We start from the raw sequence: 22,164 nt of genomic DNA on the forward strand, positions 1-22,164 counted from the left end.
TAGGTCTCAGCAGGCAAAAAATAAGGAGGATAGTGGCCTTTTTAACAGGACACGCCCCCTGCAAAAAACACCTCTTCAGGATGGGACTGAGCGATAAACCGACCTGCAGGGATTGCGAATTAGAGGACGAAACTACTCTGCATGTTATGTGTCACTGCACGTCATATGCAACAGGTACACGCAGACTCCTGGGAGGGGATGGAATTCCAGAAGAGAACCAGACCAGATCATGCAAACTCCCCTCAAGATTCTTCTGGAATTCATTGAATATACAGGGATAATGAGGGAGTTAAATTACGAGGGCACAATAGGACAGAAATCACCGCGGTGCAAGGCCAAACACCACCTCGGCGGTGACGAAAGGGTTTTAGTGGGTAAACAGCAAAGCTGGAGTCCCACACAGCCCAGAGCGACAGACCACCAGCTCTGGGAGTGCATAAAAGAGCATTTCCCAAACCTCACCGAAAAAAAAATGGCTCTGCGACACTATGTATACAGGACCCGCTGTTATTATACAGGGAGCCATTTAAGACACACCATTTTTTGGCTCTTCACAAATCGTCATACAGTTAATAAAATCCCATTCCACGATATTTTCTAAACAAAACATGTGTACTTACTTGTTTGAAGTGGATATCTCTAATCGTTTTCGAGATATTGCGCATTGTCATCACAACATCTAGTAATTTTTTGAGCTAATTGGATATCTATCTCAGATTGGATATCCAAATAAAATATTTTTTTTGCGCAAATTTTCTATTAAACAAAACTTAACAAACATTAGACCGTATTTATGTAGGCATGTTCAGAACTATTTTAGACCACTTTTTGAACCCAGTAAAATATTTGAAAATGATTATTTCATAATAAATCTTCAAAATAACTAACTTTAATACATATATAAATATCTCGAAAACGGCGAGAGATATCGAATTTGAATAAGTACAGATATTTTGTTTAAAAAATACAGTATAATGTAATTGTACCAACCGTATGACGATTTTTGAAAAGGCAAAAAAGTCCTGATGTCTTAAATGGCTCCAGACTATTGCAGCTTGTGCCCTCTAGAAACCACAAGCCCCCCAATAGGAGTTTAGATTTGCCGATCTAAAAAACCCCCAAACACAAATTTTTTGTGGTACTAATAAAACTGGTTAAAAATCTATTCAGAAAAAACGAAATTTGTATTTACACTTTGACACCCTGTATCTCGGAATATATTAACTTTCGCGTAAGATAAATTTACCTGAAACGCAATATTTTGGGCTAAACAATATGTCAGTGAATTTTTCGACATTAGTTGAGGACCACCCTGTATATTTAACGTTCCTGAAATAAAATCCTTAACACTATTTAAAGTATTAACATTTGCGTGAACTAACAATCCATTTTGGCAGCAATTACCTTCCGCAACTTTTCCCATAATCAACTCGTGTGAGAAATACAGCATATTATATGGGATTTTACAAGCAGGCGGAAAGTTGCGTAGAGGCTTAATAATTGTCGCATCTTGCTAGTCTGTAGAATAATTAAGGCGACTTAGAAGAGCCAAACATCAGAACATATAATATTTAATGACAAGTTTTGAGCGAATGCAGGCGAGTTTGAAAGAACTACGCATTGAGAAGGTTATATATTTTGGTATCTCAAAATATGAGCTCAAAAGCGCTTGAATCTGATACTGCGCTATAGCGGTTTCACAAAATGTGATAATTTATGAATCTAATGCAGTGAGATCGGCAGCATTTCATAAACAACCGGTTAGGAAAGATTCAATTCAATCAACTAATTAATTTAAAAATTCGGCCGTTCTGCTGATTTGCCCGTTTATTGCTTGCAATTTTCCCGCCACTGCACCTAGATTTATCAAATACTGAAATAAAAGGCAACGAAATCTGGGAATTAAATAACGAGTTTTTCAAACGCAAAATATTCCAGTGGATTTTTCCTAATTCCTTGCAAAATGATCGGAAAGATGGCAAGGTCCTGCATAACGAAAATTTCGGGATCAGTTCTGGAACGGCGCCGGGCGAGATTCTGCGCGATTTCCAGGAGACAAATCGTCTCCAACACCGCGAATTTGAAATTTAGTTTGTACGTGGAACGTAATCAGAACTGAGGTCTAGCTATCACGAAGCGCTTTCACTCAGCTATCGGTTAGCCACACAGTGTTAACTGTTATTTTCATCCCTATCGCAAATTAGCTTTCGTGGATTGTCAGGTGCCCCTGTGTACAATTTTTTTCTTTTTGTGGTGAACTTTGAACAGACTTGTGAAGTGTATTGGAAAAACTTACAGCCGGCTTTGAAGAACTGTACAACGTAAGTTTAGAACTTGAAACCTGTCTACAAATATAAATAAAAGCATATATTGATTGACAAAATTAAGTTCTGGAACTATATTTTGTCATATAGTCGAATGAAGTGGAACTAGTTATACATTGCAACAATAATTATTGTAATATCCAGCACGTGTGCTCATAATTAGTTACCGAATTAAGTAGAGTTACTCATTTCATACAACTAGTCTATAAATATTTAGGTTTAATATGATACATTTGATGATTCCCAATTAGTACTTCTACAATTAATTTTAAATTAAAATAGATTTCAGAATGTAACCGAATCGCTTTAGACTGACAGCGATAAAATGGTCAAACGAAAATTGTCAAAAAGCTTTTTTGAATGAAAGCCTAATCAAATTTGGATTTTCCCATTTTAATAAATCGCAGTATACCACCATATTGCAAAATAATATTAATTTGAATGTTTTCCTGTTGTATATCATAAACACAGCATTGAAAACCGTATTTGATTGTTCCAGTATAATATTAAATTTCTGTTTATTAAACAAAAAGGCCTTAGTGGCTACAGTGGATTGTAATTAAACAAATTCAATTAGTCAGGCATCATAGTTACAATAATACCGACATTTCGACGAGAAGAAAACATTTTATTGAGAATACGTTTACATTCCTTAATCGCTCTGATACTGGCGTTCTTTTCCATCAAGCAAAATTTCAATATTTAATTTATTTTTGTGTATTCAGCGGGTTGATTCCGTTAACGAGAAGCAGTAGCTAAATTTGCAATTAAAGCCAAGTGAAGCTGTTAGGAAGCTAAGTGCCACTTCAAGCTTTAACCATCTTACAAATTATAGCACTTTAAATAATATTGTTTGTCATATTGAAGGTCCTGCTTTAATCGTGCTACCCAGTGGAAGCCAGAACGTTTCAGTTGTTTTGCTTGAATTTTGTCCATATTTGGCTCCCTATGAGAATATTGCCTAAAGGCAAAGATAAATATGTGTTGTCTAGCTCCAGTGCTGAATAAACGTGGCCATGACAATGAGACCAACAGCGGCGAAATATATTTGGATAAAGTCGGCGGTTGTTTTGATTTAACTGGTTTTCAATCTCTTCTTCTGCAGTTGTGTTTGTGTTCGACCGATCTTATGAAGGAAGGAAGGAACTTACAGATCGCACTGCTAACTTTCCTGAGTAAGGAATGTTTTGTTACATTCCTCGGCTCATTTACACATCGTTCTTTAAAATAAACTTGGTTTCAAATTGGGCAAACTTTAGATTACTAACATTTACCATCTTACACACAGTAGACCCGAAGTTGGTGCCTGGGTGGTGACAAAACAGAACAAAGAATTGTTCATCGCAAGGAGAAAACAATCTAAAATACGCTCAAATAAATTAACACGAATGAAGTATCGCAGCGATAAATACCTTTAAGTTTTAATTAGCGCTTTCTGAAAATTAATCTGTGCACTCAGGATGTACGCAAAGTTTCGAAGCAAGAACAAGTTAAGTGCACGGTTCCTGTATTCACACAAATAAGAATAATTTTGCCATGGTCTCCTGAAACAGCAAAGCCATCTGGCCATCAACATCGGGACGCTTAAAAATCAGTGAATACACAAATTAATTTTAATGAATGTAATTTGATTGAAGCAGAATGTAAGAGTTCTTGTGTGGTGAAGGTGATAAGACAATGCAATGTTGGTCGTTTGAAATCCTTTAAAGGCGCCCAGAAGCCCTAAGTTGTAGAATAAGACGCCGCTTGTTGTTACATTTTCATTAGAAAAGAAGCTTTATATTTATTTCAATCACGGTAATTACTTATTTATAGTAAAGCTAATGCATGCTTTCTTTCCCTAAAAATTCGCTATTATATTGCCATCGGATCGATTTGTACAGCGTTTTATTGGGATTCAGTTCTTTGTGACATCAACAAACTTATTCTTCCTTCTTTGCACTCAATTTAATGTGTGGGCATGCCTTATAATCAATAGTTCGTTTCATTTCGGTAATTTTCTAAACCCAAGCAAGCCAAAAATAGCTAAAATTAGGCGTTCATTCAAAAAAGAGCGACACTCAAGAATGAAACATCCGACAAGCCATTGAGTTTACTAATGAGCTTTGCCAGACATATTGAAGCTGCAGAAAGCCAGGAATTAGAAAATTTTGGAAAACTAAATATTTTGTTAATATTCATGCTTCAAAAAGGCGATTGTAAATTCCTCAAAAAGCGCTCTATTTGATTTGATACAAACGATCGCTAGGCATATGAAAAATAAAAATTTGGAAATGGGAATAGCACTCAATTGTTCATAGTCATTTGATAGAGATTTGCTTACTTGAAAGTGTATTTTCTTAATTTAAAATCAATTGTGGATATAAACACTCGAAAAATGACTAATTTGAACAAATAAATTAAAATGCAAATAGATAAGAATGAGGCAAAAAATACATTTACATTTCGAGCTTCATGCAAAATAAAAATTGTGGCAAATAAATGGTCCACAAGAAACAATGAAGTGTGAAAAGTGTGGCGCGCTTATGTTTAGAAGCAAATCAGGCCAGGCATGGATTAATTCTTTTAATTAAATTGCAACTGCATAATTATTTATTTAATTGAAATTCCGTAAATCCCATTTTAGGAAACTCTGGAATATTGCAATGAAAACCCCAGTAAATCTACATAGTACCGTAATTGACTATCTAATAATATTAACGCTGCAATATTTTAATCATTAAGTTACAGTGATCTGAAAACCATAAATGGAAATTTACAACAAAAGATATTTTCTAAACAGGTCGTAAACAGGAAAATTACAAAATTACATTCGGTTAATAAGTACTAATGCAGTTCACCCTATAATAACATATACATTTACTAATTTCCCTTAAAATTTATCTCAAAATTGGAATCAAATGGTTAATAAGAATTTGCATGATTTCCTTTGACCATCTGGTATTAAATGCTGAATTTGTCAAATAACCAATGGAGCTTTAATATTTTCAATTAATTGGAATTTACATTTATCATCTATTATTAGATATGTTTGCTACTAAATCGATACGTTATTAAACAGTTCATAACACGACAAAGTAATTATTAGATTATTAATAAGGAAAAAGGCATTGAAATAAAATAACTATGTATTTATCTCAACACAAGCAGAACGTATTTTATTATGTTGTTGATACAACGAGTTCTTTAAGGCTCTAATTATTAGACTGAAATTCATCGATATAATTCGGTTGAGCTTAACCATTGATGCTTAGATCAGCGACTCAAAATTACGAGTCGAATTCTCTGAATATAAACATGGATTATGGCTTTTCTCCTTTTTGCTGACAAAGAGGAATTATAACATTTATGTGGTGTTTCCAATAGTAATTTAATGAATTGGTGAAGAACATGTTTTTATGTGAATTTGTGGCAGCTGATATTATTTAAATTTAAAATTCTGAAGAAATGGTCTTGGAAGTACTGCTTTAATAAACACTCCTTCAAAAACAAAGCTAAAATGGATGTTAGCTGAATTTCCAATTTATTTTAATAAACAAACAGACTATTTGTTTAATTGATTTTTTTTCTAAAATTGCCCTAGTAATAATACTTTTTTTTTCGCTAACAGACAGGATCTCGGTTCGTATTTTTGTTCTCAGAAGAATCGAAATTTAGTTGAAATGCGACCAACAAAATTTGCAACAGTTTTGTTACACTACTAACTCGATAGCTTAAACAGTGAGAACATTTGGAAAACTGATTGAAATTATCAAGAATACCAGAGAATCCATCAGAGAAACTATGGCTTTTTACCCACTAAATTTATACAATAGATGTATATATACAATAGATATAGAATATAGATAAATAGTAGCTGATTAATCCGCTAGACTTTTTCATGTGGAAACTGGCAACGGAAGATCAATCTTCAGTGAGAAAACGGAATCCAAATCATCCAGCATATTTCCTTGACTTTAGCAATATAAGAGCATTATTTTGATTAATGTTCCTGACTGCGTGTAATTGTTAATATTTTATTTACGTTTCTGGGCTTCAGTCACCGTGTGAAACAATTTTTTTTTAATATCGTTTATTTCGTTACGTATCGGCGAGACAATAGCGCCATTATCAGATTTTAAAATTCATTCAAACTACAAACACAAATTTACAATTAAAATATGTTGTACAAAAAATGTAATTTATAAAGTGTTAAAATATTCATTAGTTCTTGAGGAAAAAGAAACTTTCCTTTCGGGAGAGCAAAGCATTTAAACAACTTACCTCATAATTGGTAAACATTATATTCATTTATGTCTTTCCTGTCTTGAAACCTTCAATTTGTTTGAATTATTTTCTACAGTTGCGAGAATGGTATGTATGTATTGAGATAAGCGAAAATAGTTTTAATTTTTCACTAGTGAATGGGGTGTTCTATACTTATGGCTTTTTTAGGGTTTGGTAAATGTTGCTCAGGTTGTCGGTATATGGTCTGAAATTTACTGCTTTTGTATATTTTTTTGTTTGCGTCATTCCTTGGATTCTTCTTTTATGATAATTTGTTTCCCTAGCTAATATATATGTGCGTTGTCAAAATCGAAATAATGTACCATTTGGTGTGCATGTTGTGTTAATGCTGTTTGATTTTCACTAGAATTTCTCAGACTGTATTTATGATCCTACATTCTCCTTTTTAAATATTGTTTAGTTTGTCCCATATATGTATTATCACATTCTAAACAATTCACTCTATATACAGTATTTGGTACATCCATTCTGTCAGTTTTTCGTTTTAGTTTTGGGAAACATTCAGTTGATAAGTTATTTTTTCTTTTTTCGCAATTATAATGTTGTGTGGTTTTAGTATTTTTGAAATGTTTTTATACATTTCTGGAATATAGGGTGGTGACATATATGTATTGTTGCTTTTTTCCTCATTATTGTTATATTTAGTTGAGTTGTAAATTTAATTAATTCTTCTCTTTATTATTGGCTCAGAAAAATTTTTTGGGTAGTTATTATTAAGTAATATTTTTCTAATTTTGTAAACATTTTCTGGTTTGTAATTTGGGTGTGACAATTTTTTAACTCTATTAGTAAGTGCAGTTGTTAGTTGCAGTCCTTTTTATATTTTTGGGGTGCATATTAATTATAGTTTAGATTTCTTCCTGACCAAACTTCTTTTGTATACCAAATTGTTTTTATTTCACCTGAATTAACATAATTTACTGTTAAGCCTAAAAAATTTATTGCTTGATTTTTATCCTTTTCCATTGCAAATTTTACAGTGTCGTGAAAATTGTTGAATTTATCTAGGGTATATTGAATTTTATTTTTTGGGTAAATACATTAAGCAATCATCCACATAGCGTTTAAAGAAAGTTGGTTTATAATTTAGGTTTGTCATTATGTTTTTTTCTAAGCTTTCTATAACAAAGTTTGCAATTGTTGCTGATATGGACGAACCTATGAATATTATTCACAAATATACGGTGTAGCTGTTGTCCCGCAGAAACGTAACGAAATTAACGATATACAAAAAAATTGTTTCACACTGTGACTAGAGCCCAGGAAAGAAAATAATGTAATGCGAGCATTATGTTTTTACGAAATATTTATATTCACACAATTTTGTTTGAGTTGTCAATTCGAGCCCACTTTTGTTTGAAAAACTTTTTGAAATTCCTAGAATGCGATTTAATACTTAACACATATTTAGATTTATTTTCTGTAAAAATAGTAATTCCGGAGGAATAATCCACACATGAAAACTAAATGTAAGTTCCATTGCCCTCCAAAAAATATGCGATTTATGCCAGCTCGAAGCGAAACTAAATCCGAACTAATATTTCCCCGTCGATATGAAGGGGAGAGAAAAATCAAAGCAATTTTACTCGTAAACCGATATATTTCGAATCTGTCCCTTAAACATAAGACACTGGGGCTGATTTATGTGCCAACCGCAGTGAAGTAAAAGATGTCAAGCAGACATAAATTTATGCTTTTCGATTCCCAGCTTAAACTATTGGGATGTAGCTTAGCAAGCGAATGTCAATAGTCTTAAATTCAACTTGGTAGATGTAAATAATTTGCAATTTACTTTTAAACAAGGGAAACCCTGTGTCTTCATTAATTTCCTTGTCCTTTCGCCCTTTATTCTGCTTGTCTTAAGCGGTCTAATTAACACACATCTGGTTTTATATGTAGGCCCACAATTATAATTTCAGGGGTAAAACATTCAAGGTAGTTTCTCTTAATCTGTGCTGAAAAATTAAAACTCCACATTTTTAATGCAGTTTTGTGTTGAACTTTCATTTGCACGTACCAAACCGCACGAGGATGATGAATGTTTCTCTCTAGAATTGTGTAAATGTTTTTACCTATAATTGCCATGTGTACTTAGTTTAATGGCTAGGTTGTTTGAGTTTGCATGATTGTTTGCAATAAAACGTTTTGACATCTGGATAATTGAATTAAATGCCTGCAGGATTTGTAGCATTGCCTGTGAACCATCTGATGGGAGGTAGCTTTTAAAACTAATTGAAGACTGTTTTCACAGCACGCAACTTTCAGTCGCTCTCAGATCGCTTAGTTCGCTGCAGTTCAGCCATAAATCACGTTTGCTTTGCGGAAAAAGTTGGACAAAATCGAGTTACGAATCAAATATCATCCCTGGTGACATTACGTGCTATAAGGAAACAGGAAATTGACGGAAACATTCGTGAAGATAAGTCGTGTATGTCGGGTTTTGGTTAAGACAATTTGAAACAAGAGAGGAATTGAGCTGATGTTTATCTAGTTAACAATTCGCGAAGAGTTTGAAGAGCAAACTCTTGTATGAGGATAAACAGGCGGCTGAAGTAAAAACATTGTACCCATAAAATATCAGGATGCCAGACAACCTACCCATTGAACACAGTGACTGAGGTCATTGCTAAATATTTTATTTGGAAAGCTTGCTACTTGTACAGAAATATCGATTGCCATGTCCAGTCAGCGTTTTCGTGTGCTTTAACTAAATGAAATGTAAGATAATGTGTAGGCTACTAATCCTTTTAAGAGTTCACTAATCACCCAACTCGTGCAGACGTTTCAGCTGATGTGCATTTCAAACATCTGTAAAGGCAAGAGGAAACAAACCACACTCCGGAGAATTACCGGTCGTAATTTGGGAATCAATATGGAAATCAACACATCAGCCCATATAAAGCGCAATGAAAAAGCTGCAATTGCAAAATTACCAAGAACTCTCGTGATACCTATTTACATGATTTTACACTACATGTTACAAAATGTTACAAATGTACGAAGTACTTTATTTATTTTTGGTGGTCAAACACTGGAAGCTTAAAATAAAATATTAATGAAAATATTTTAGGACAACAATAAATTCCCTTATTTGATGGAATCCTTTCGAGCTGTTGGAATAAAAGTATATGAATCACAAACTTCCCAACAAACAAAGGCGGATTGGCCACAATTCACGGTTTGATTCTGTTAGTTCAGTTTTATTTGCAGCCTGATAAATCCCTTTGTTTTCCTGTAATAAAATACATTTAATTTTCTCGTTGGTGGTTTTGCGAGGAGAATTTCTGGAGTGGATAATTCATTATTTCAATTTATGAAACCATGAATACAGAATTGTGTCACTTAGTAAGACGACCTTTAAATATACGCAAATAATTTTTATAAAAATTTGTATTCGATTTCTTCTTCGATTCGAAAAACTTTTGTCTGTTTCTCACTTTACTTATTTGGCTTTAGTTCTATATTAAAGCATTTTTGTTTTAGGTCCCCCAATACAAATTTTCGAATAGTTAGAATTCTTTGCTACAGAAAATGTAATCTTCTTGTTATTTACTCTTTATGCACTTAACTCTTAGGTTTATTTTGGAATTTTTGTCTGCAGAGTTTTGTGTCCAACTTCTGTAAATTGTCTAATTTAATTCACCAAACTATCAATAGCCGTAATAAGAGTGTACTGACGGTTTATTGAGACTTTTCTTTGCCTTCGCCATGTTTTTGTTGGCGAAAAAAATTGTTTTGTTTCTCGTAGGTAGTTAAGACATCTCCCTTCTTCAAGGGTTTGACCTACATTTTCATTCCTACGCAAATCTAATCAATCGCCCTGGAAAAACTTTCACTTAGATTTACTTTCCGAAACTCTTCAATGTTTGAAGAAATTAAACTAGAAATGTTGCAAGTTTCAAAAGACAAACCGTGTCAACAGCTACCACTCTGCAAAGTAAGTACGTGAGACATGCTGATATAAAACATTTATCACGAAGCAAAATTTAAAGTTTGCGTTCCTTACTTAAATAGTTGCTTTAGAGGGCTTTATCCGGCATATACTGGAAAGTTACTGATGGTACCTGGAAGTTTGTAACGGTAGATAAATAACATAAACTTCTTATATGAGAGTATAGCTAATAATACTTTTGTTGCCTCCGCACCTGCAGTTAAGGCTTACTTTGAATAAAAGCATTCCTTTGAGAAATTGAAGTTGGTTAGAGCCAACGAATAAAATGTGGCAATTTTTACCTCTTATATAACCCTATAAATTCCAAAATTGTAAATTAGATTAATTATTCAATAAAAAAAACTCCGCGAAACAGCAGAGCCTCAAAATGAACAATACATTTTTTTATGTCGTCGCTCTGGGCACGAAAGATAACATAAATAATCGATTGAAATCCCCCAGTAAAACAAAGTAGAGTGGCCACAATTTACTGTTTGTTCAAATTATACTTGAATATATACGTTGATGTTTTATTTATAGAGGTATAAACTCCTTTATCGTAATAAAATACGTTTTTCATTCTCCTCGGTATTTTCGTAAGGGCAAAAATTCATTTCGGATTTGTTATTCCGTGCTTGAAAGAGCATAAAATATCTACTTTTTATTAGTTTTCTAATCTTATTTATGGTGCAATTTCCGGAAATACAGAGTTACATACAGTTTCATTAAATTAAAAATTCGTTTATCTGTTGATACCCAAAATAGTGTTAGATTAAATTTGTTTTAAAATCATTTGGAAATGAGATAATTTAGATCAATATTCAACTAAGCGTTCTTTTAGTGTCTCGGTAATACGGGCCAAGACGTTCGTTCCCAATGGAAATAAATGTGTATCAATCATTCCCCTTTGCATGCGTTTTATTGAAAACTTTACGGTAATTTGAATGGAAAAATTTCTCTCATTTATCTCCAGTTCTTTATGCGCGAATTACAAGTCCTTAATTTTCCGCTCATCACCAAGTGCGATAGGCGTTTTGAAAACCTCTAATTTACACGTTTTTCCAGGTATTAAAATATCAAACGACATTCTATTCCATTGCTGCAGTACTAGAAAGTCTCAACGTAATATACATCAACTAGTAGAATTAGCTGAGTAAAATTTAATATTAAATTTGAAGCAATTTAAATTTCATTCACACAGTTTACCCGAGAGTGGTTTAGGGCATGACGGAAAGAAAATCGTCGCTATTTCCGTTCAAATCCGTTCCTTCATGCAAGATTATGACCATTATGACTATCTAAGCGTGTGTCGCATCTACTATTCCTAATTTGCTTTTTGAAAATTGCATTAGCACAATCAAAACATTAAATGTTAAGGTTTTAGATTTCATACGAAATTGTTTAAATTCACCATTTGCTTGAAACTGTGCTACTATAAAGACAACTAAAAATGATAAAATTAACTTAAAAACTTAAATTATTGCTTTAAAGATAGACCCTTTTGAGCATATTTTATTTCGTCAACTACTTGCAATATTCTGGTAACAATTATTGATCAAGAAGCAAAATTTCAACTGGAAACTTTCAGGTTATATTATAGTTAGTTTAAGAAGCACCAACGAGCGTTTGCTTGAAACTTTCTGCTCGTACATACAAGTTTGCGTAAGGAAATATATTACTGAGATTTTCTCGTTGAGAAGAAACGCAGCACAACTTTTGAAGCCTCACGTGTTGTAATTTTGATCCTTAAGTAGCGGAAGAAACGCTGAAATAATGATACCAAATCAAGTATGCATGATAAAATATAGTTTAGTACTGCGATGATCAAATATGTACCCATTAACACAAATCAATTGATGAAATTTAATCAAAATATTATTTGGACGTATTTTAAGTGTAATTGCAAATAAAGGTTTTATCCCATCTGTTGCAAAATATCGGGATTGAGAAAAAAAAACAGGATTAACAGGAGCACGTTTTTTGTGAATTTTTGAAGAGTAAACTGTTGACAGTGGTAAAAAATGATGACGAAGCCCCAAAAAAATTTCAGTCAGAAAAGACAATTTCAAGTGTGCAGAATGAAAACATTTTGTTTGAAAAAAAAATAAAAATAACCCTCACTCCAAACAAACCGTATTTCGATCTAACTATTTTTAATAACACCAAGGATCAACGTTGTTTTATTTATAAAAAAATCCTCTGTTATGACAAAAAAATCCTTTTAACGCATCTGCTTCAAAAGAGATTCTTTCAAAGACCGTTTTTCGAGACTTATTATCACCAGGACGTAAGTATAAGCGAGAGAGAAGTAAGAATAATTTGGAAAGAAATGGTAGGTAATTCCTATATCAATGTAAATGAAACTGTACATAAGAGATGTGGTTTCGGATATTGGCAGTGCAACTAGACAGTCAACAATGATTGCTTAGGTAGTAATTAATCAGAGCTTCGATTTGAAGTAAAATAATTGAACGTGACAACGTCGCCGACGTCAGTCGGCCAATAAAGCAAATTTAAAATTTAAAAACTACCAATAGGCTGAAAATATCTGCAATGTCACATTAAATTGAATTGACGAATATCTTTGATATTTACCATTATAAATAGTCCTTGCAAACAAGTTAATATTACAAATACTTGAGAATTTGAACATTGAAAAAATTCCCATCGTCTGATTCGGTCCTTCATTTGCATTCCAACAGGGTTGTTCCTTATCAGACCTGAAAAGGAGCTCTGTCGTATTTGTTGGCCTAAGGGAAATTAATCATGCCAAGGTTAGGCCTTTAATGCAGCCCTAGGAGCGGCTTCTATTCGATTTAGTTCAGTTGAATAAAATGCTAAATCTGCTTAGGTCGCTTAAAACTATGAAAATTAACAGTTAATTTAATGAAAAAAATTTCACAAACTGTTGGCTGATACGTTAATAAATTTAAATAAACATTTAACGAATATCTATTCAGAACGCTGATGCGATTGGAGGCAAAAAGCTTTTGAAATATGCAATAATTGAACGAATATATTTTTGTTGAATGTATCTAGTGGGCTATAAAAACTTGATTTAGTTTCACAAATATTCATTTGTGTCTGCATATTAACTGAGCTGATTGCAGGAGTTTGATTCTGGTTCACTTTGAATCTCACTGGCTTACAGTGTTCCAGAGCATGTGCTTAATTTCATGCAGAATATTTCTTTATAACGTATGATGTTTGTATGTAAATATATTTATTAATTCTGGAGAAAAATCCTCATAGTCCTACTAGGTAAATTTGAAACCATTTTGCAACAATGTTCCGATTTCAGTTTTTCCTGTTTACATAAAATGTCCATTATTTCCAAAGCAATCAATACATTTTTCCAACACTAACGTAACATGCAAATGTAAATATCAATTTGCCTACTGAATTGAATAATTCAATTTCGTGTGTTCCATTTGCTGAAATGCAATTGGGCTATAATATGATTCAGTTATGCAATATTTTGATTTTGTGTTATAATCACATTTAACAACCGGTGGTTTTTCAAAAGTCGGTCTAATGAACTGAATTGTGATCCATGAGCTGCATCAGTTGATAGAATTCCTGCAATAAATTAGTGTTTGTTAAAAAAAATCTAAGCTGCAAATAAATTATTAATTTATTTCAGTAGATATGGAAATCTCAGTTATTCAGGTCTAAGTGCTTAAGCATTCAAACTGCCGAAAACAGATGCCCAAGATTAGATGCACATTAAATCAAAAAAGAATCAGGATGAACCTGTACTTTCTTGAGAACACGACAGGGAAATTAGGCAATGTGAAAATGAAGCAACTTTACTAATAGTCATAAAAAATATTTAAAAAATTAGTGTCTGGAGACGATTGCAATAGAAGCCCAAATTAACCATGCATACAACCTCAATTCGGTCGAATTAACTTGAATCCATACATAAACGTTTGTGCGATTTGTTTGATTTTTCTGATCAATGATAACAAATTTCAAAATAGAAATGATTTATGAACAATTTTCGATTCGAAATGTTTGTCGTTTCTCTTATGCTTCAAGACTTTTCCCAACATCTTCAGAAATGAAACTGTTAATATATGTGGAAAGAAAAAATATTTTCCAACGTGAAAATAGGTAATGAATGCGGAGGCAAACAACGAATTGCCTGTAGAATAGACAGTATAAGCTATTTTTATGAGAATCGTAATCGAAAGCGATTATTTTAGTGTTATTTACCAAAGCACAAGCAAATCTCCAAGTTGATTTGTACTTTGCCCATCTTATATTAGGCTCTATTTAGATTGCCAAACTTCCAGCCATCTTGCTGTTTTCTGAGGTCCCAAGAAGCGAAAAGTTCGGGCAAGTTTAAACGTTTTATTGTCTTTGAGCTGTTCAAGATCAATTGGAATTATTGAAATAAATGTCCCAACTTTCGAAATTATGCGAGGGTGAGAACAGTAGCAGAGTTAATTTGACGTCGATATAAAAATAAAATAAAATTCCGGCGATAAAAGTTTGACATTCATCAAACGTTTCGCATGTAGACAATGAAATATGGCGAAGAAAACCACCCACGTTTTTTCAATTTAGTAGCAGAAAAAATATTTTATGGATAGAAGGAGCGAGATTCCAGTCACGATTGATCTTAATGTTAGGTGTGAAATCAACCATCAATCTTCTACCAGGCGTGGCAAACAGTTTCAATTCGCTTGAAATACTGCTGTATTTAAATACGTTCTCAAAGTCTTCCAAAGAATAACATCGACTCGTTAGAACATGTAGATAAGCTTTGCCTCAATTTAGTACTTCTATTGGCCCACAGGAAGCCGTGCGCTACTTTCCATCATAATTCTGCAAGATTGCCATGAAAGCCTTTAGTTTCCTCCCTCGATCGCAACTAACAAGAGGGCTTTAATCGAATCCAACATTCTAGTCACGTGCTCGTATGTAGGTATTTCATGATGCTTTCTAAATATTGAGTTTCTATTTGGAATAAATATACCTAGTCAATTTTGAGCTAAGGAATTAAACCATTTTTAAGAGATCTTCCATTTGCTCAGTTTTCCTATTAAAGTCCAAAGTTGTGGTTCCGAATTTAAATAACGCAGCAGCGAAAGAGATTTTCATTTCAGATAGTAAAGAAAATTGCTAAATTAGGTATTAAAAAACCACCTTTTAGAAAACAACTGTTTAAACTTTGCTGGCGGTTTTAATTGTGTGTGAACTTAAGTAATTTATCGGCAGAACCCAAAACAATACAACGTAGTCCTAAGTTAAAATCTTTTTCAAGTTGAGGTACGCTAATATTTAAATATCTTCGATTTCCTTTACTAGTCCATTCATTTATAGTTTTATAAAACTTGTAAATAAGATTCATAACTCTAGAATTATTTTGTGTTAAGCAATAATTTCGTTGTTGCAATGATTCTCTTATGAACGAGCTATTTGTTATGTTTGTAATACAATTTCTTCTAAAATAGTCCTTTTCACAAAGTTAAGAATACAGGGCTGTGTACTTGTTTGTGAACTCGGGCCGGCATCAGATGATTTTTTCTCGGTTATTTAATCGTGCACCCTTCTCAAATGATTGTGTAGACTGCTTGTGCTTGATTCTTTGCAAGTCAGCATTTTATTGCAGTAAATACAACGGACTTTTTCTTTTTCTACTTTTTTGAAATAATTCCACAGGTCTGAGATTTAGGACTACAAAGATATAAAAAATATAAATAAAAATGTATATTACTATAATATTAAAATATGTTGCCTTGTTACATTTTGTATAATACCGTCTATATCAAATACCGATCAATGGCACTGAACACTGAATTTATGAACTGTACATAAAGAAACCAGAAGACAAACTGATATAAAATCTAAATTAATTCATCCAATAGACAAAACGCCGTTTTCAAGGTTGAATTTCGACCTTGAAATCATATTGGGCTGATATGATTTCAAGAACCAAACCGTTTGCAACAGTGTTGTCATCAATCTGGTACATTTGGCTACATTTGTCATTTCAACATTTTTTAAAGTTTTATTCATACATTGAAAATCGATATTTTCTACTAAAAAAACGTTGCCTAATTTAATAATTTTAATTTTAATTTTTTAAATTTAATTTTAAACCCTACTGCTAATGTCTAAATATTACGTTCTGCTATTTTAACCGAAAAAACGACAGCATTAGTCAACTTAACTACAATCCTGTAAATGGAAATTACTGAGGCGAATATCTACATTGCAATTATACGCTGTATTATAACGTGTAGCAATAAAATCCAATTTAGCCTTTGGATTGGCACTACTAATGATGCGTTGCGAACTAGTAAGTACATAGTATTGTTTGAAGAAAATTGTCAGTTAGTTTTGTTTTTTGAATTAACCACATACACACTCTAAGTTATTTTTGAATACGACCCATACATTGGAGATAAAAAATTTGGGTTTGAAAAAAAAAGATATTATATTTATTTATTAATTTATTTATAAAAAACATATTTATTTATTATAAAATTTTGTAGTTATGCACTTAATATATAATTAATTATATATTAATAAATTTTAATCACCGCTGTAAATATTTCCAGATTGAATTCAGGTGCTTTGTCTGCTCGTATTATGTATTTTTGTGCCTTCCTATTTTAATTAATTTGGCTTTTAAATGTTTAAAGCTTTTACACAGCAGATAATGCAGAAAGGCCACAAGGTAATTATAAAATTTATTTTTTATAGCTGTTAATGGCCAAGCACTTTAACAGTTTAAGAATGACCAACAACGGGAAAACGAATATATTAATAAACGGTGCCATTTTGGTCTTAGTCTAGAAAAGTCTAAAAAGTCTCAGAAATATTCGAGCGTAGAGACACAACGTATCTACTAATAAACATTTTTTGTATGCTAATAAAACATCCATTATCTACAATACCCATCAAACTGCAAGTTTAAAGTTTACCACAAGAAATCAATAATTTTGCCATCTTAATAATCCACTCGCCCTAAGAGCTCCTAGAATCAGCCCTTCTTCACTTCAACAGTAAATTAAGTTCCTATCTGCTTCAATTTTGGCCACTGAAATTTCGCAAAGTGTTCCGCACAATTAATTACAAAAATTATCTGGAAGCCCTCGAACAAAATAACCGCGTAATTGCTTTTTACTAAAAACTATTGCACAATGATGGGCTGATGCAATCACTCGATGTACGTGGCATTGAAAGTAAACTTTAATTAAATGAGAATAACCTAAGAAAAATGTGAAGAAACTGCTCATGAACAGAGAAATATTTTCAGCTCTCCTAATCGCCTAATTTCACATAGAAACTCATATTAAAATACCGTCAAAAATCCTTATTTAAACTCAAGTGAATATTGCGACCTTATTTAAGCGTCAATTGTGGTCCAGTGTAGGAAATTTGTCTTAAGGTAAATATCGTCCCCGAAAAATCGAAGCTGGTGCAAACCCAATCTCTTCTTTGATTTAGTGGATTTAAAGACATCCCCTTGCAAAGACGGCAAACGTTTGCTTTGAGACCCAAAATTTTGGGTTTCTATATCTCCGCAATATGCTAATACGGCTTTACTCAGCCACTAGTTCAATTCCAGCATTTGCTCAGGCAATCGAGCGTGGTTCCCTTTGGGATCGTACGTACGTAAGGTTATTATCCTTTACCCCATCTATCCCTTTGCCGCCAATTATCTTCATTGGGAATAATCCTTAAATGTTAGAGCCAGGTGAACATGTTGTTTTAAGTTCCGATTTAATTATATCCTACATTAAAGCATTCTTTGGAGTTAATTATTATGGGAACGTATCCGCGAAAAAAGCTGCAAAAGTATAAAATGGCGCTGTTGGTTAAAGTTACTGGACCCGACGCTTCAGTTGTTCATATTATGGCATCAGAGAATTCCTTGATGGGGATACGTGACAAGAATTTCCTCGGTAATAATCTATAAAAGCCCTCTCGTTTTGCTGCTCCCAGGACTGAAAGTTAACTTTCCCGGTGAATCTTGGAGCTGACAAGAACATCGGATATGGATAACTGAGAAGTTTTCCTTTGAGGGCAGGTTATTAAAAAATACTGCTTTCCAAAGCGACTTGGTATTCTACCAATATCGCTCCATATTTTCACAAGAGTTGTGTGGAAACTACGCTCAGCTAACTTCTTCTTGAAACTCTGTACTGGAAAGCATTGATTTGAGTTTTTAGTTGGATATGTCTACTCATTATATAACCAACGTTTCATAGCGATTGTCCTTTATTGCTGGGGAGAATAAATCACTTAAGAGAAACCGACTAGAGAAAATGCATAAAATCTGCTACGAAACAACGCTGAATGCCTGTGGCCTTTTTGGAACAGGTCCAATTCCGGATCTGCTTGAATTTGGAAATTTATATGCTGAAAACAAGTCGACATTCTCTCAATCGGAATTTATGAGAAATCTCAGTTGCTGCAGAACGGCCTGGGTCCGCGTCTTCATTAACTTAGCTTTAAATGCACATGCAAACTTGCAAATGCACGATAGACGGTAACACATTTAAAATTTCGGTTTTCCCAAATCGATAAAATGAAATATCCTTTCGGTTGTTCATCAGCAATACTCGCATACCATTTTTCATGGTGTGGGAAATTTTGAAAATGTATGTGATACATATTCAACATAGCGGTTTTCAGAATTGTGAATTTTGATTCAGATTGATTGTGAATCAGATTAAACGTAAATTTTGGGAAGGTTTCAATTTATTGCCGAACTCTGAATTCACATTTCTAACAACGTCTTTATTGTACAAGGTAAAACCAGACTTCTCAGCTTTAGTTTAGTTTTAAAGTTTTAAATATTTATGAAGTTTGCCTATGGGGTTTTTGATATCAAATGTGATACATCAATAAAATTATTATTTTTTTACTTTCCAAAAAACAAAGCGATTTAGGATGGAAGAAGATTTTCAAAAGCCTCTGATTGTTATGTTATTAGGTTCTATTTAACCTTGCGTATAAGGTTTTTAGCAAAGTGTGCAAAAATTATGAAAATTAGCAAACTTTTCTGCGTTTCTAATGTTATTTGAAAGATTTAATCAATTGTTAAGGATTCAATGAGAAACCTGAGTGATCTATCGTTTGTTAATTCATTCTATCAATTGCAACTATGAGCCCGTAAATGAAAAATTAATATAATGCAAAAAATTGTATTGACAAATTTGTCTATAGGTATATTAGCAGAATTGAGAAAATGGAGAGAACATTCAAGCGTCGATGGTACAATAACCCATAAGAGTCAACCAAACATAAAATTTTTATGTAATTGTTATTATTTTTGTTATTGGTTTCAAGAGCCATCTGAGCGACTTCTGATAAAATAACATAGGTATCTAAATGTATTACTGCATCCGTTTAACTGAGTTTCTTCCAAGTCGCTATAAGTAACTTTTCTAATTTGAATCAACTTTGTCAATACAATTCGAGGCAGAAATACTGTGTGGTTCAGTTACACAATTAATTATACAAATTAACAATACAGAGACTGCTTTATTCTTAACTTATAAATTCGGACGATTTGCGCTTTAAATTATTATTTTTGTACCGATACCTTTAAAAAAGCGTCACTGAAACAAGTTGATTGTCTACATATGTGCTATGCTTGGTAGTATATTGTTTTTGTTCGCTTTGTCTATAAAGTTTGTAAATTTTTCTGTGGCAATAGAGCATATTTTGAGCTGATTTGATTTGAAGTAATTTTAGCTTAATTTTCCAAGTTATCCATCAAGTTATTTCAATTTAGACCTATTTTCTTTTGCACATTTTATATAAATTTTTAATAAGCATTTCCATCGAGTATTTGACGGATTATCAACAAGGATTGCTCCCTATATTTAAAGATGACCTCGCAGTTTAATTAATAGTCTAATCTCCACTACGAGAGCAATAAAATGTTTCTAAACTTGACAGGATCCCATTCCCTGCCTAATGGCAAATCCAGCGGGTTTTACATGAGAAAATTAGATTTCCCGTTTTCAAAACGATTCCAAATTAGGCGATTTCGTTAAAAAAATTTAAATGTTTTAAAGTTTGTAGCTTGTTAGGTTCTATTTGTTTGTGTTTGTGCAATAAATTACATTTTGTTCTTGTAATCACATGCCGATAATTGGATTTAAAGAAACTGAGAAAAAATTCCGTGAATAAATGTGCTGGAAGTTAAAAGAGTACAATTTTCCTTTCCTTCTACTATTCTGGATGGCTCAATTATTTCAAACGCTCTTAACAATTTTCGGTTACGAAGCAAGAAAACGTTCATATCAGAAATGTGAAAAGTAGATATAAAATACAGGGTGATTCAAAATTGGCGTCATTCCTTTGGAGGTGTTGTCTGGAGGTGTTTTAGGAGTACAGAAAAAATAGAAAAAAAATATAGTTGCTATTAAAAACTCATAAATTTGCAAAAAACTGTATTAGAAAAACGGCAACAATGTTTTTCAATAAAATCTGCCTAACTAACATTACGTAAATACCTGTTGCTTCTTAATTATTTAAAACTCCGGTAACCATGGAATAATACCGTAAATTACAATAAGATAGCCAAGGATAAACGGTTAATTCAACAGGAATCGTTGAATGACGGAACATATTTTGAAACTCACAACCTCGAATTATCAATTTGTTTACAAATTACAAAAACATACATTTGAGTCTGTAACTCCAAAGAAGTGCCTGTGTAATCACTTTATTATGCACTTTTCTGGAGCAGCTTCTCGAATTCAGTTAATTAACTCCTGCTCAATTTGTACCGGTGATCAGTAATACATTGGTTTAATGTGATCTTACATACGTGGTAGGAATGTAGCCGGTATTTATTGGTGCCTGGAAAAGTGTCAGTTGTTGTGCAATGTTCTGAGTGCCCCTGAAAGGTTCTTATAATTAAGGCTCTTATAACTATAATGCTTAATAATAAAGTTGAAATTCGATTTTCAACTGTTAATATCTTCTAAAAATTATCGAAAAGAAAGTTTCAATATTTTTCTAGTACCTTCCAAGTGAGCCTCTATTCCCCCTTAAAAGGAATTATGCCAATTTTGAATCACCCTGTATAACCGTCAGAACTGTGCGCCTAATTTCTCATGATTATTGGCTTAAAGCTCTCAAAAAAACGTAAATTACCTACGAACTGATTTTTTTATTGAGTGTGGTGTCACTAATGAATCACTTTCCCCCAGCCAGACACTGTGTTCATTACAAAAGTATCGGTTAACTTTATTTGGGAGAAATACTCGAACGCATAAAATAAGAAAATGGCGACGGAAGTATCAAAATAAGTTTACATGCCGATATCGCATGTGAACAGCTGCAGGTTTGAAATTATTTGGTTGATCTTGCTCGGTTTTTCATTCGTAATTTCATTTGAACTTAATTTTAAAAAATACGCATTAGTGCCGATTTTATATATTATTATATTTCGAGATATCAACAGCAACTGCATTGCTTTATTTTCATATCAAAGCCATGCCTTATAACTACAGTTGCTGTACAACCATTAGATTCTTTTTATCCCGTATTGTTTTAGAAATACAGTTGATGTCTGCAAGTGACTGCGAATCGTTAAGTATAAAATAAAGTTCATACCTTCAAACATTCACAAATAATTTTAAA

At 32.9% G+C, this 22,164-nt stretch overlaps 1 protein-coding gene across 1 annotated transcript in view; it reads left to right on the forward strand.

The window, feature by feature from the left end:
* Positions 1–2,096: 2,096 nt before the first annotated feature.
* Positions 2,097–22,164, forward strand: part of LOC109535953 — a 149,480-nt gene continuing 129,412 nt past the window's right edge. Inside the window, exon 1 of the mRNA XM_048670331.1 lies at positions 2,097–2,321. The gene's annotated coding sequence lies outside the window, so the exon portion shown is untranslated. The remainder of the gene's footprint in view (positions 2,322–22,164) is intronic.

The sequence above is a fragment of the Dendroctonus ponderosae genome, unplaced genomic scaffold (genome assembly GCF_020466585.1).
Source record: "Dendroctonus ponderosae isolate FM_Combo_2020 unplaced genomic scaffold, Dpon_F_20191213v2 Dpon_F_20191213_1, whole genome shotgun sequence".
Lineage (NCBI taxonomy): Eukaryota > Metazoa > Arthropoda > Insecta > Coleoptera > Curculionidae > Dendroctonus > Dendroctonus ponderosae.